Source organism: Ursus maritimus, unplaced genomic scaffold, assembly GCF_017311325.1.
Source record: "Ursus maritimus isolate PB19 unplaced genomic scaffold, ASM1731132v1 scaffold_22, whole genome shotgun sequence".
Lineage (NCBI taxonomy): Eukaryota > Metazoa > Chordata > Mammalia > Carnivora > Ursidae > Ursus > Ursus maritimus.
Window position 1 is genome coordinate 41,656,038 of NW_024424675.1, and position 12,812 is coordinate 41,668,849.

The window sequence follows — 12,812 nt, forward strand, 5'->3', positions numbered from 1 at the left end:
GCTGCCATGTGCACTCCACAATCACACACCGTCCCCGGTCGCCAGCAGTGCACACGGAAGGCAACCCCCGGGGTTGGACATTAAGTCCAGCCCATCTCACTACAGCTGCCATGTAAGGGACTCACCACCAGGCAAATCTCAATTCTCAGAAAAGTATGAGCACGTCTGAGGCAAAACCAAGGAGCCCACTTTTCTTTTCCTTTTTTTTTTTTGAAAGAAATGTTTCCTATAAAAGCCTTAACCTTTAAAAAAAAAAAAAAAGCCATTCCTAGCAAAGAAAACATTCATGTTACCATGGCTCGGATCATATACACAGAGCAATTTTCCCCTTCTGCTTCAGGGAGGAAGGTTCCAACGCAAAAAAGTCAACCCAACTGTCCTTGGAGCACTTAATATCCTTCTGTCCCCTTCTACTTCAGATGCTGTCCGTAGCTATTTTCGTCAACCAATGTTCCTTTAAATTATGAAGTCAGTGAAATGAGAACATCTTCATGGTCAACCTCATGGGACTCTGAAGGATACTCATGGTTGTGATTTTTGTATCTTACTCAATGAGAGAGAACTTCCTGTGGCTGGGTCCACCGTTTATTTACCAAATCCTTCCATGGAGTAAAGCAAGCCAAAGGAACAGAGGAATGCTGAGGAGTCATGTCAAATGGTCAGAACTAATCCCTCCAGCCTGGTCTCGACCATTCTGTCTTTGCAGCATCAGTCATGCTCTATTATATTTATTATGTGTCCATCTCTCCATCTCTCCCGGCCCCAGGCACCACTTCTTGGCTCCTCGAGAGCAGAGTGCACGAGGATTAACAGCCTACAACAACAAAAGGATGCCCTGGGCAGGCAGATGGCCAAGACCCTGGTGCCGTGTTGGAGTCACATACATGCACATTGAACAAATGCACGCTCAACTCCACGTGCTCTGTACTGTTCTGCCGAGGGAGGGAGATCATCTAAATAGTGAGGGAGACCCTCACTTGTGCAACATTCAGCATGTGTAAGCCCGGGTGCTCAGGTGCTCAGAAGATGAAAGACATGACTTTACTGTTCCTTCGCTTGGTCTCCGTCCCCTGGCATGAGCAGCTCACTGGGGTCTGAGACGGTAGCTTTGACATCTCCTAATTTTCTCTTCCTATCTGGCTTTAGAACTTGACCGCTTGGAGAGCAGCTCAGCCTGAGCAGACCTGACGGACAGAAATGGATGAAGGTGTGCGTGACCTTGTGTGTCTGCGTCATCTAGCCGCCATGGACAAGGGCTGTAGCGGATGCTCGTGTGCCGCCCGGGCCCCCTCCAGGACTGAGACCCTTTCCCCGGCTGCAGAGAGTACACTGGCCAACAGCCATCAGCTGAGTCCTTCTCTGAGGCTTAGCTTGCCTTCAGCTGAGAGAGACGTCTTGCCCAGGTCGACCAAGGGAGTGAAGGAATTCCACACTGGATGACGGTCGATGCTGGAGTGTGGCCGAGGCCCCTCGCCCCAAGCCAGTGCGGCTCTGCGGGGCCTGCCAGCTCCAGGGATGCTGTTGGTCCTGCTGGGAACAGCACCCCTCTGCCCCAGTCCTCTCCCAGGCTCACTGCCCCACACAGGTGCACTTCCGCCTGCCCCATGCCCATCGTGCGGAACACAGCATCAAGAGGACTCCATGGGAAAGGCCCATTCTAGAGGACGGGAAGAACGGCCCCAGCCTGGAGACATGGCCCCTCCCCGGCCCTGCACAACAAGGGAGAAGCTGAAGAAGGGAAACCAGAACACACCCCTGAGTGTGAGTCATTCCAGGCTGGACGACATCTTCAGCAAGGACCTTCCTTAAAATGAAGAGGCACTTTCCAACAAGCACTTTCCAGTCTGGGAGTGTCTTCCTAGGAACTGAACCATCTCATGCCTCCAGAGATCCGTGGGATTGGGGCCTGGCACGGGGAGGGAAGTGCAGGCCCTGGAGAGTGGTCTTGCAGATGTTCTGGGACGTGTGCCTGACACCTGGCACTGCACAAAGCCACCACACTGTGGGGACCTTTCATCCACTCTCGGCCGCTGCCTGACAGCAGGTGTCTGCCTGGAGTACCAGCCTCCCACAGAATGAGGGGACGCAGGTGACAGATGCTGCCCTCCAACCCAGCACATGTGTGCCAGCAGAGGCGACACGCACCGCACTTTGCATGTGTCACCAACAACAGCAGCTCCCTCTCTTCTCAGTGTCTGCCAACAGTGGTTTGACTTCTGTTCCCCCAAACAGGGAGAACAAGGTTGTCCGAGGACCGTCCTGGTTCAGCTCCAGACTCGCAGCACATAGCAGGCCTAGCTGCTTCTGTGCAACAGGGAGGAGGCACCTGGAAAATCAGGACACGGAGCAGAAGGGTGTCCACACTGAGAAGCATGCTCAGGGGCCAAGTCCAAGGCTCCTAGAGAAATGTGCCAGGGTTGCAAGACTGGTTCTTCCCACGGGATTCTGTAGCCCCTCCCAGCCTCTCCTGTAAAATGCAGTGAATATAACGCTGTCCCACGGGGTCCCTGTGAGGCAGGGCCCAGGCTAAGATGAGAAGAACCTGAGAGGGAGCACCTCTTTAAACCTGGCCCCCAGAGACGTGCCAGCCTCACCGCAGTTCCAGCTGGGCTGCCGAGGCCGAAGGAGGAAACTCGTGCACAAACATGCACTCAGGAGTCCGGGCTCTTGGGCCCGACCACACGCAGATCCCAGGCCCCCACCACCGCTGCCACCTCGGGGAGGTACTGAGCCTCTGTGGCTCACCGTCCTCATTTCAGCTTCTAGAGGCCCCCACAGTCCTCAGCTCAACAGGCCCCTCTGTCCTCAGCAGCTGCAGATCCGGCCTCTCACGTCTCCATGCCTGGATCCTTTCCACGGCAGCAGGGCAAGTCTGTCCGCCTGTGAGGATTAGATGAAGCTCACCCGCACAATCTGGGATCAACTCCCCATCTCATGGTCCACCGTATTAATAAACTCCGCAAAGTCTCTTTTGCCATGTAAAATCACATATTCACAGGCTCGGGGATTGGGACACGGACATCTTTGGGGAGGGGACATTTTGCTCACCACACGGAAAGGTGTTTTTAGTGTATCGGTCCTGATCTGGCTCTAAAAAGACAATAGGTCCGGCTACTTATTCAGCTAATCCTACATGAAGGGCCCGCAACGTCCTAACAGCATACATCAGAGAACCAATCAGACAAGGTCCCCGCCTTCAGAGAGTTTACAACCAAGCAGCTCCCAAAATGGTCCTTGGACAGCATCATCAGGATCCTCTGGGAACTTGACAGAAAGGCAAATTCTTGCACCCCACTCCAGGCCTGCTGAGTTTAGAAACTGAGAGGAGTGGGGACAGGGAGGATCTGGGTCCTAACAAGACTTCCAGGAGATTTTAGCACATGCTGAAGTTTGAGAATCACTTTTTGGGGGGGCAGGGGCGTGTCTAGTAAGCCTCTATCTCAGGGGCTGGCAAACATTTTCTACAAAGGGCCAGATAGTAAATAGTTTAGATTTTGCTGGCCATTCATGTCATAACTACTCAACTCTGCCATTCGAGTGCAAGGGCAGCCATGACCATACATAAACAAACAGGTCTAGGTGTATTCCAATAAAACTTTATTCATAAAAACAGGTGGTGGGCCATAGTTTACCAGTATCTGCTCTATCTAAAGGAAATGAGTTTCCCAGGCTCTAGGGGGAAGAATATCTTTAAAGAAAAAGATTTTATTAGGCTTTCCCAGAAACAGGTGCCCCCTCCCAGCATTCTGTTTCCTCTTTTCTGATTCCTAACTCTTCAAGAAACCTCCAGATATTAGTTTGCATTCCCAGGAATTCCAGAAAGAGGGTACCCTCTATACACAACACTCAAGTATTCTGGTCTCTGAAAAAGGGGTCTCATCATTATCAATGAATACATTAATCTGGAGTTAGCATGAGTCAGTCACCAAAGAACTTATCATCTATGGGTGTGCTAAGCACACTCACTGATGGGTCTGAGACACTGATTAATAGGCATGTGATCAATGGGACAGTAGCCTCAAAGATGTCCACTCCTAATTCCTAGACCCTGTGAATATCTGAACTTTCATGGCCAAAGGGACTCTGCAGATGTGATTAAGGTTATGGGTCTTTAATGGAGCAACTATCCTACACATCTTGATGGACCCAACGTCATCACAAGGGCCCTTATGTGAGGGAGGCAGGAGGGTCATGAGTTGGAAAAGGAGATGCAAGAGAAACAGAGGTCAGAGTCAGAGAGAGATTTTGATTCTAACTGTTGGCTTTGAGAGTAAAGGAAGGATCCATGATCCAAGAGAAGCAGTTGGCCTCTGGAAGCTGAAATATGCAGAGAAACAGATTCTCTCCTACAGACTCCAGGAAGAATGCAGCCCTGCCACCCCATTTTGGGTTTCTGACCTCCAGAACTGTGAGAGAATAAGTATGTGTTGTTTTAAGATGCTAAATTTGTGGTACTCAGTTATACCACTTAAGAAATTACTACAGACCATGACACGGGGATGCTAAAAGCATAATGTGCATGGTTCTATTCCCAAGTTCCCTATCAGTGCAGGCATTGCTAATCAAGCCCAGCACTCTTTTTCCGAGTTGATAAAGTCTTGGGATTTCTTACCACCCTGATCTCCAGAAGGCCAATACCTATTGACCCAAATTGGCATGCAAGAATGGGTCAGATTCTTGAATATAAATAACAAAACCCACTCCACCCAATTTAAACAGAAAAGGAACGTATTAAAGACATTAGGTGGCTCACAGACTCTCCAGGAGTGTCAGAACATTAGGCCTAAATCACCCTTTTGGACAGCCCCAGTGTGGAGCCTTTGGCCACCATCACTGGTCACACATTGGAAGCACTGATATGAACACAACAGCTGGGACATCTGCTGTCTGAGTGCAGCGTGCTCCCCCCCAACTGTCATCAGAGTCCATTCCACACTGGGCTTGTTCCTCGTAGTACCGCTTCCCAGTCCAAGTCTAAAAATGGCTAGTTCTCCCTCCTTGCTGTTCAAAGTCAAGTCTGTGGATCAGCTCCATTGTTATCCACCAGACTCCCAGCTGTTAACCAGAATCTGCATTTTGACAAGATCCCTGGATGATCCAGATGCCCGGCTGTGGGTGGAAAGCCCTGCTCTGCACCACCACACCCTGGCCTGAGACAACTCAATGGTGCAGACCCTACAGCCATCACTTCACCAGTGTAATGGCCCCAAGAAACACAACTCTCAGAACAGAGGTCCCAAGTGTTAACCAAGCCAAGGGAACAAGGGGAGCTGAGGAAAGTTAGGAACACTCCATTTTGTGATTAATGAAGGAAATACAACTCTAAAGTGCTAAGATGTTTTTTAACCAGGAAATGTACAGAGATTACGTTTGGACACCACGGAGGGTTTTCTATTCATTACATCTGACCCTTCAACCAGACTCAGTAGCATCAAGAACTCAGAACAGAACTCAGAACAACATGGATCATTTTGTCTTCTACACACAGGAAACTCCTGCCTTTGGTTATAATTTGACTCATTTGCTACAATTTGTGAATCAGCCATAAGAAAATGGACTTGGAGAAGCAAATAAGTTTCCAAAAGAGGATCCGGCAGAGTACAAAGGAAAAAATGTTCTTTTAAAAAAAGCATAAAAAGCAGCTTGACCTGTTCATTGCATTCAAGTGTTTAGAAAACAACTCTCTATTCACAAAATCTCCTCGAAAGTCAACAGATTAAGAGGAAGAAGTTTGTGGTTTTGTGGTTTTGAAATGTTCTTATAATTTCCACACTGGATTTTAAATGGGAAATTTTACAGTTGTTGGTTTGTTGTTTGTTTCTTTGTTTTTGAATGTGAAAAATGACAAAGTGAGAAAATGGAGGGTTTTGTGATCCAAAAGTTAAACCCAGTCTCGTAGGGCATGTTTTTTTTACTGTCACATAGAGACAGAAAGCAGACTAGTAGTTGTTGGGGTCTGAGGGTACGAGAGAATGGGGAGTGGCTGCTAATGGGTATGAGGCTTCAATTTGGGGTGATGAAAATGTTCTAGAATTAGGTAGTGGGGGTGGTAGCACAACCTTGTAACTATACTAAAAACCACTGAATTGTATACTTTAAAATTATGAATTGTATGCTATGTGTATCTCAATTTTAAAAAGGGAAAGAGATATTTACAGGCATACAAAATATTAGGAACCTAATGTATGAGTAAAAATAAATCTTAAAATTAGTTGGGAAATAGGGGCACCTGGGTGACTCAGTCAGTGAAGCATCCGACTCTTGATTTGCTCAGGTCATGATCTCAGGGTCCTGGGATGGAGCCCCGCATCTGGCTCAGTGCTCAGGGGACAGTCTGCTTGAGAGTCTCTCTCCCTCTCCCTCTGTCCCTCCTCCCTGTGCCCTCTCTCGCTCTCTCAATTTCTCTCTCTCCGTAAAATAAATAAATAAATCTTTTAAAAAAGTTAGTTGGGAAATAAAAGCTTATTCAATGCATAGTATTAAAGTATTTGGACACTGAGTTGAAAAAAATAGTTAATTTTCTTCTGCATGCCATTTAGACAATATGTTTATATACTTGTATGTAAACATGAAAATGAAAATCTGCAGATCAATGAAAAGGAAGGAGGGAAGCAACAAACGAACGAATGAACAAGGCACGAAGGAGGAAAGAAGCAAAGCCCGGCACACGGGAATATTCCTACGACGGTGCTGATCCTGTCACGGCGGAGTAGGTGTTGTGGCACTGGGTAGGGCTGGATCCAGGAGACAAAGGGCAGGACACAGAATACGGGAAGGCATGGAAGGAGGACCATTGGACAAGGGTGTAGGAACAGCCCTCCCATCACTATTACAACTAATTAATACTCATGTATCACAACCCACATCCCTTCCATGAGTAAAAGTAGGGATTTAAGACCCAGAAGAAATTCACATAAAAATGTTCAGACCCCTCAGGCAGAACTGGAGTAATCAGAACTCAATTACATAAGATCCTCGTTAGCAAGCGACCAAGGCTAGCAACCCAATGATGCCAGGTGGGTGTCATGTGCCGTTGACATGATGTGATGAGAAGACACGTCACCTCTGTGATATTCTTTTCAGAAACCCATAACCCCAGCCTAACCATAAAAAAAAAAAAATCAGACAAACCCAAATTACAAGACCTGCCACAGAATATTTGACCAGCGCTTCTCAAAACCATCAAAGTCATGAAAAGCAAGGAAACAAACTGTCATAGACTGGAGGAGACTAAACAGACATGATGACTTAATGCAATGTGGTTCCTTGCACGGGATCCTGGACCAGAAAGAGGACATTAATGGGAAACTGGTGAAATCAAAACCAAATGTGCGGTTTAGTGAGTAGCAATGCACCAAAGCTGGTTGCCCAGTTTCCACAAAAGTACTGTGATGATGTAAGATGTTAACAATAGGAGGAGTAGGACGAGGGCCATATGGGAGAGACACTCTCTGCAATGTTGCTGTAAATCTAAAACTCCAAAATAAAATACATATGATTTTGAAAAACTCAATTACGTAGCAAAGTGGCCGGCCACAACGGGAGTGTTACAAATACATATCAGAAACTCCTAGATTTGACTCAGATCATCGTAACATGTGCCCTGCCCTCCCATAACACTCATAGATGAGCAGTCTTCTTGTTCCTTCCCCAGAGCTGCCCCTGCTGTCAACTCACACTCTGCTTGTTCTAGCCATGCCTTGTAACAACGAGCTTCCAGCCAAGCACTGACCGAACCCGACCCGTCGTCGGTGGTGCTACGTACAGTCAGTACCTTCACGGAGGCCGCTGTGACATGTCCCTCTGTGAGGGATGCCGTGAACAAAAATGCCCTCTCCAGCTCTCCCGCACTATTGGCAAGGCTGTAAAACCCAATTGCTGGCACACAGTGAGAACACAGCCTGCTGATATTGGCCAGTTCCATATCTATGTCGGCACATACTCACCTCTTCTTTTGGGGTGAACAAGTTGCTGCACCAGCCAGGTCCCCCTTCAAGTCCCAGTTGTCAGCTGGAAGCCTCTAGCTTTATAGTTCCCTCAGGATTTGCCTCAGCTGCAGAACCCCGTCTTGCCCAAGAACACCCTCTTCACACCCAGCCCACAGCCCACAGCCCATGACCGACAATGTGATGGGTATAAAGGCCCAACTCTTTCAGCCCAACAGGGATGACTGTGATGGACCACATATGCTCCAGAGCTCCCCAGGGGGGGCTGATGCCTGCCTGCATCACCACTCAGCTCCTTCCTCTGCCCAATCCTGCCCTCTCCCTCTCTCTCTCCCCTCTCCCCTTCCCTTCCCCTCCCCCCCTTCCCTTCCCTAGGTGTCAATCCCTAATAAACATTTTGCATGGCGAACTCCATCTCAGTGTCTGCCTCTGGAGAACTCAACCTGTGACCTCTTTCTTGGGGTGGGGGTGGAGGAACAATGGATAAATACATTCAAGATAACCAGTCATACAATCCTTTATCCTGAGTTCCCAGCCTCCCTTGCAGCTAGGGTATAGCATGTGATGTCAAAGTTCTCAAAATAACAGCAATTCATTAGGAAAGCAGGACATCCCAATCACCTGAGCATTCTGAAACACAAACTGTTTTGCTTGGTTTTTGCTTGGGAAAATGGCCACCTAGAGGTTTCTACTTTTGGCTGCCATTTTTTTTTTTCTAGCCAAGTGAACATTACTCCTTTCCATTCACACAACTGGGACCTCCCAAAACGGAAAGGGAGAAAGTAGCTTTGAACCACAGGGAAAGAGTCCAAAAATGCAGTGCAGTTAGTAGCAATCAAAGAGGTTTTTGCAAAACTTCACTCAGAGAAAGTGGGATCCCTTCTGAATTCTACCGATAGCAACCCAACTGTGCAAGACCAGAAGGTGCAGTGATATTTCAAATCTGTGCTTCCTTTCCACATTTATTCACTTATTCAACAAGTATTTATTGAATGTCAGACACTCTTCCAAGACTTAGGGACACAACTTATTTTTAGGGCTCCTTAAGTTACTTTCCCTCCAGTTCTCCCTTTAGCAGCACATATACTGAGACTGGAACAACATGGAAATTGGGCCCTGCACAAGGATGACACGTGAAGTGACTCACATTTTGTTCTGTATCTTACCCCAAGACCTGGCCCCTCGCTTTCCTGTGAGCTCACACTAATAGATGATCCCTACTTGCCAAACCTATTAGACCTCATACCTCCTACTCCTGGGCCTCGCATGCCACCTTCTGGGGCTTCAGACCAGCATAGTGAGTAGGAACTGGAAGTCTTCCAGATCCACAACAGAAAATTCTATAAATAGACATTTCTGATTGAGAATAAGTCAATGAAATCATTTAATCTTTGTAACAGCCCCATGAATAAGACACTATAATTATGCCCATTTTACAGACAGGGAAACGGGCTTTGAGAGCTATAGTAACCAGCCCGAAGTCACACCACTAATTTGTGGCAAAGCTGGTTTCCAAAACCAGAAAAAGCAACAACTCACCCAACCTGCCCTCAACCTCCCAGAAAATCACTTCACTTCCTTGAAATTCAAACATGATTTCATCAGTGAGCTGTTCTATCAGTCATTGCCCCGTGACTCCCCTGAAATCCCTGTCTAGTCAAATACAACAAGAAACGTGTGAAGAGAGCTAACGACTGGTTTCCATTACTTTAGGGAACCGGGACTACGTCTCTGTCTGGCATCTGCAGGGAACAGCACATTTTCTCCAGGGGAATCAGCCTTCACTCTGGGTACATGGGATTCAGGTCTAGCTAACTTCCCTGCAGCTCCAGAACTGAGCACAGGACTCAGCCCTGGCCAACCCAGACACTGCATTCCCCTGTCCCTAGTGAATGGCTGAGGGATATGCTGCTCCTGGTCCAAACAGATTCGGGAAGATGAGGTCTGCATGTCTTGCATCAATTTGAGTGTGAGACCCTCACACTTTCTGCTGGACTTGAATTCACAGAGTGCGTGTCTAAAGCTGTTGGCACCCACCTTTACCCCAATATGGAACCTAAGATCGAGGCCAACATGAAGGAGGGGAGGGCCAAGCATGGAGCAACTCTGTGCTATGGATTAAATTATGCTCCCCCAAAATTAATATATTGCACATATATTGTATAGATCTAACCTCAGTGTGATGGTATTTGGAGGTGGGGCCCTCAGGAGATAATTAGGTTTAGATGAGGTCATGAGTGTGGGGACCTCTTGATGGGACTGGTGTCCTTATAAGAAGAAATACCAGAGGCCTTTCTTGCTCTCTCTCTCTCCATCATGTGAGGACACAGTGAAAGAAGTCACACCTGCAAGCCAGGAAGAGAGCTCTCACCAGAAAAGAAACTGCCAGACCTTGATCTTGAACTTTCCAGCCACCGGAACTGTGACAAAATAAATTTCCATCATTTAAGCCATCCGAGCTATGGTGTTTTGTTACGGCAGCCTGCACTAATTCACCTTGGGTCCTTGTTAAATTCATTGAACCTTAATCCAGCCACGCCTAAATCCATAAACCCCCTGAAATTTTCATTATATGAGAAAGTACATCTTTTATTTTCTTTGTACTTAAACCATTTTGGCTTCATTGCCAGAAGTTCTTCCCCACCCCATGGGCCCATAAGCTCCTTGGGAGGACAGCTCTGCACAACTTGTGATAGAAGGAGCCATACAGCCTTTCTGGCTTTTGGCAAGATTAGAAGCATATTAGTCATCTTCAAAAAGGAACCCCAAAGTGAACAAGTCATCACTTCATGGCTACTTTCTAGTTTATCATGTAAATCCTCCTCCACAAGGGCAGCCAACTACAATCTTACTGTTTGACCATCTTACACCAGCATCCTCAGGCTATCGCGCCACCAGCCAAATAAGGTATGTGCAACCCCATGTTGTCTTAGAGTTTAAGCATCGCCTCTAACAAGCCATGCCTGACTAGTGCTTCCCTAGTGCCCCCCTAATGCTTTCTTTCTATCTCTATCACCACGCTCCCACATCTCAGTCTTTCCAGCCAGACTCCCAGTTCCATGAAGGCAAAAACTATGTCTTGTTCCTCTCTGTCTTGCCAACACCTGTCATGGTACTGGGCACACAGATGCCACTCCATAACTGTCCAATGAGTGAGTACATGAAAGAACACCTTCATCTTCAACCTTCTTTCTCGTGGGGAAAATAAAACTGCTTCGCTATGTAGCAGCGTATTAGAAAACAGTCAGCTGTGTATTAGAAAACAGTCAAAAGTGCCACGACAGAAGAGCCAAACTTTCAGTGACTTAAACACAATAAAAGTTTATTTCTCGGGGCGCCTGGGTAGCGCAGTCGTTAAGCGTCTGCCTTCGGCTCAGGGCGTGATCCCGGCATTCCGGGATCGAGTCCCACATCGGGCTCCTCCGCTGGGAGCCTGCTTCTTCCTCTCCCACTCCTCTGCTGTGTTCCCTTTCTCACTGGCTGTCTCTCTGTCACATAAATAAATAAAATCTTTAAAAAAAAAAAAGTTTATTTCTCTTTCATGGAACGGTCCTGAAGGAAGTGGCTCCAGGCAGATGAGGAAGGCTGGCCATCTGTGATACATGGTTTCCGCTCCTGGGTCAGAATTAGACTCTAGTTCCTCCACCCCATCCTTATCACGGGAGAACATTTCATCCCTTCAGACAGCATAACATGGAAGCAGCGCTCCCACGCCAGCTCATATCCACGGTCACGTGGCCGACCGGCCGCAAGGGAGACTGGGAAGTGCAGTCCTGACTGGACAGCCACGTCCCCTGATTCTTGGGGTCTGTGTCGTTAAAGAGACAATGAATACTGTCTGACAATGGTTGGTCATAGCAGGTAAGGCTTTAGGCCAAGCATGCACTTCTTACAGCATTTTTAAATAATTTAGGGATAGTCTTGTAAACGTCGTCTATCACCAAGCCCCTTCACTATAGAATAACTCTGACTGGAGTTTGTATGCCCTCATTGCTATGACCACCCCAAGCCCTGCTCTGTACAGGCCTGGAGTCTGGCCCTCATGATTCATCCCAGGAACTGGAGTTCTCCCCAAAATCCCAGTCTCACAGCTAGGTTCCAAACAGCTACTTTCAAAACCTACAGAAGCATTATAACATTGGGGTTGAGCTCTTCAGCTCTGCAGTCAGACAGGAGTTCCTCATTTCCTATCTTGTGTGCCTTTCCCAAATTACAGAATGCCTCTGTGCCTCAGTGTCCCCATCCACAAAGCAGCAATTTTAATCTTCACCCTATAGAGAGCGTGACACAGGAACTCATACACGATAAGCCCTCCGTAAATGTTAATTGTTGCTTTTACTTCCAGTCCATTCACACTCAGACAGTACGTGCTGGCCTGGACATCTCTATATTCTTACTTCCAGCTGCTTCCACATCATCATATATGACTGGGGGACCCTCGGCGGACCCCCAAAGCACTGCACACCTACAGAGACCACTGCTTGTCATCTTCCTCAACAGTGCTCCGGGGCCTCAAATGTCAACCTGTCGGCAAATAATGGGTCCATCTGCAACCCACTTCAGCCCTGCCTGGCCCACTGCACCCTGACACGGGCCTCACCTTGGATGTGACAGGTGTTTGTAAAATGCGGAGGACTGGTGAACTTGGCAGAAGCCTAACATGGTTTTTCTGTCCTTTTGTGCGCAGTGTGCCTAGCTGGGAAGTGAGGCCTTATTAATTCAGTCTCCTCCAGAGAACGTCAATCACCAAACTCACACACATTAACAAGAGAGAGCCCTCTTTAGAGCAAATGATAATGAAAGCTCTAAGAATTAAAATGCAATTAGAAGCTGCCAGCACTACCGATACTTTGCACTCATGGATCA

At 47.5% G+C, this 12,812-nt stretch overlaps 1 long non-coding RNA gene across 1 annotated transcript in view; it reads right to left on the reverse strand.

Annotated features, from left to right (window-relative positions):
* Positions 1–12,812, reverse strand: part of LOC121104625 — a 50,149-nt gene that overhangs the window by 28,701 nt on the left and 8,636 nt on the right. The gene's annotated exons all lie outside the window — the stretch shown is intronic.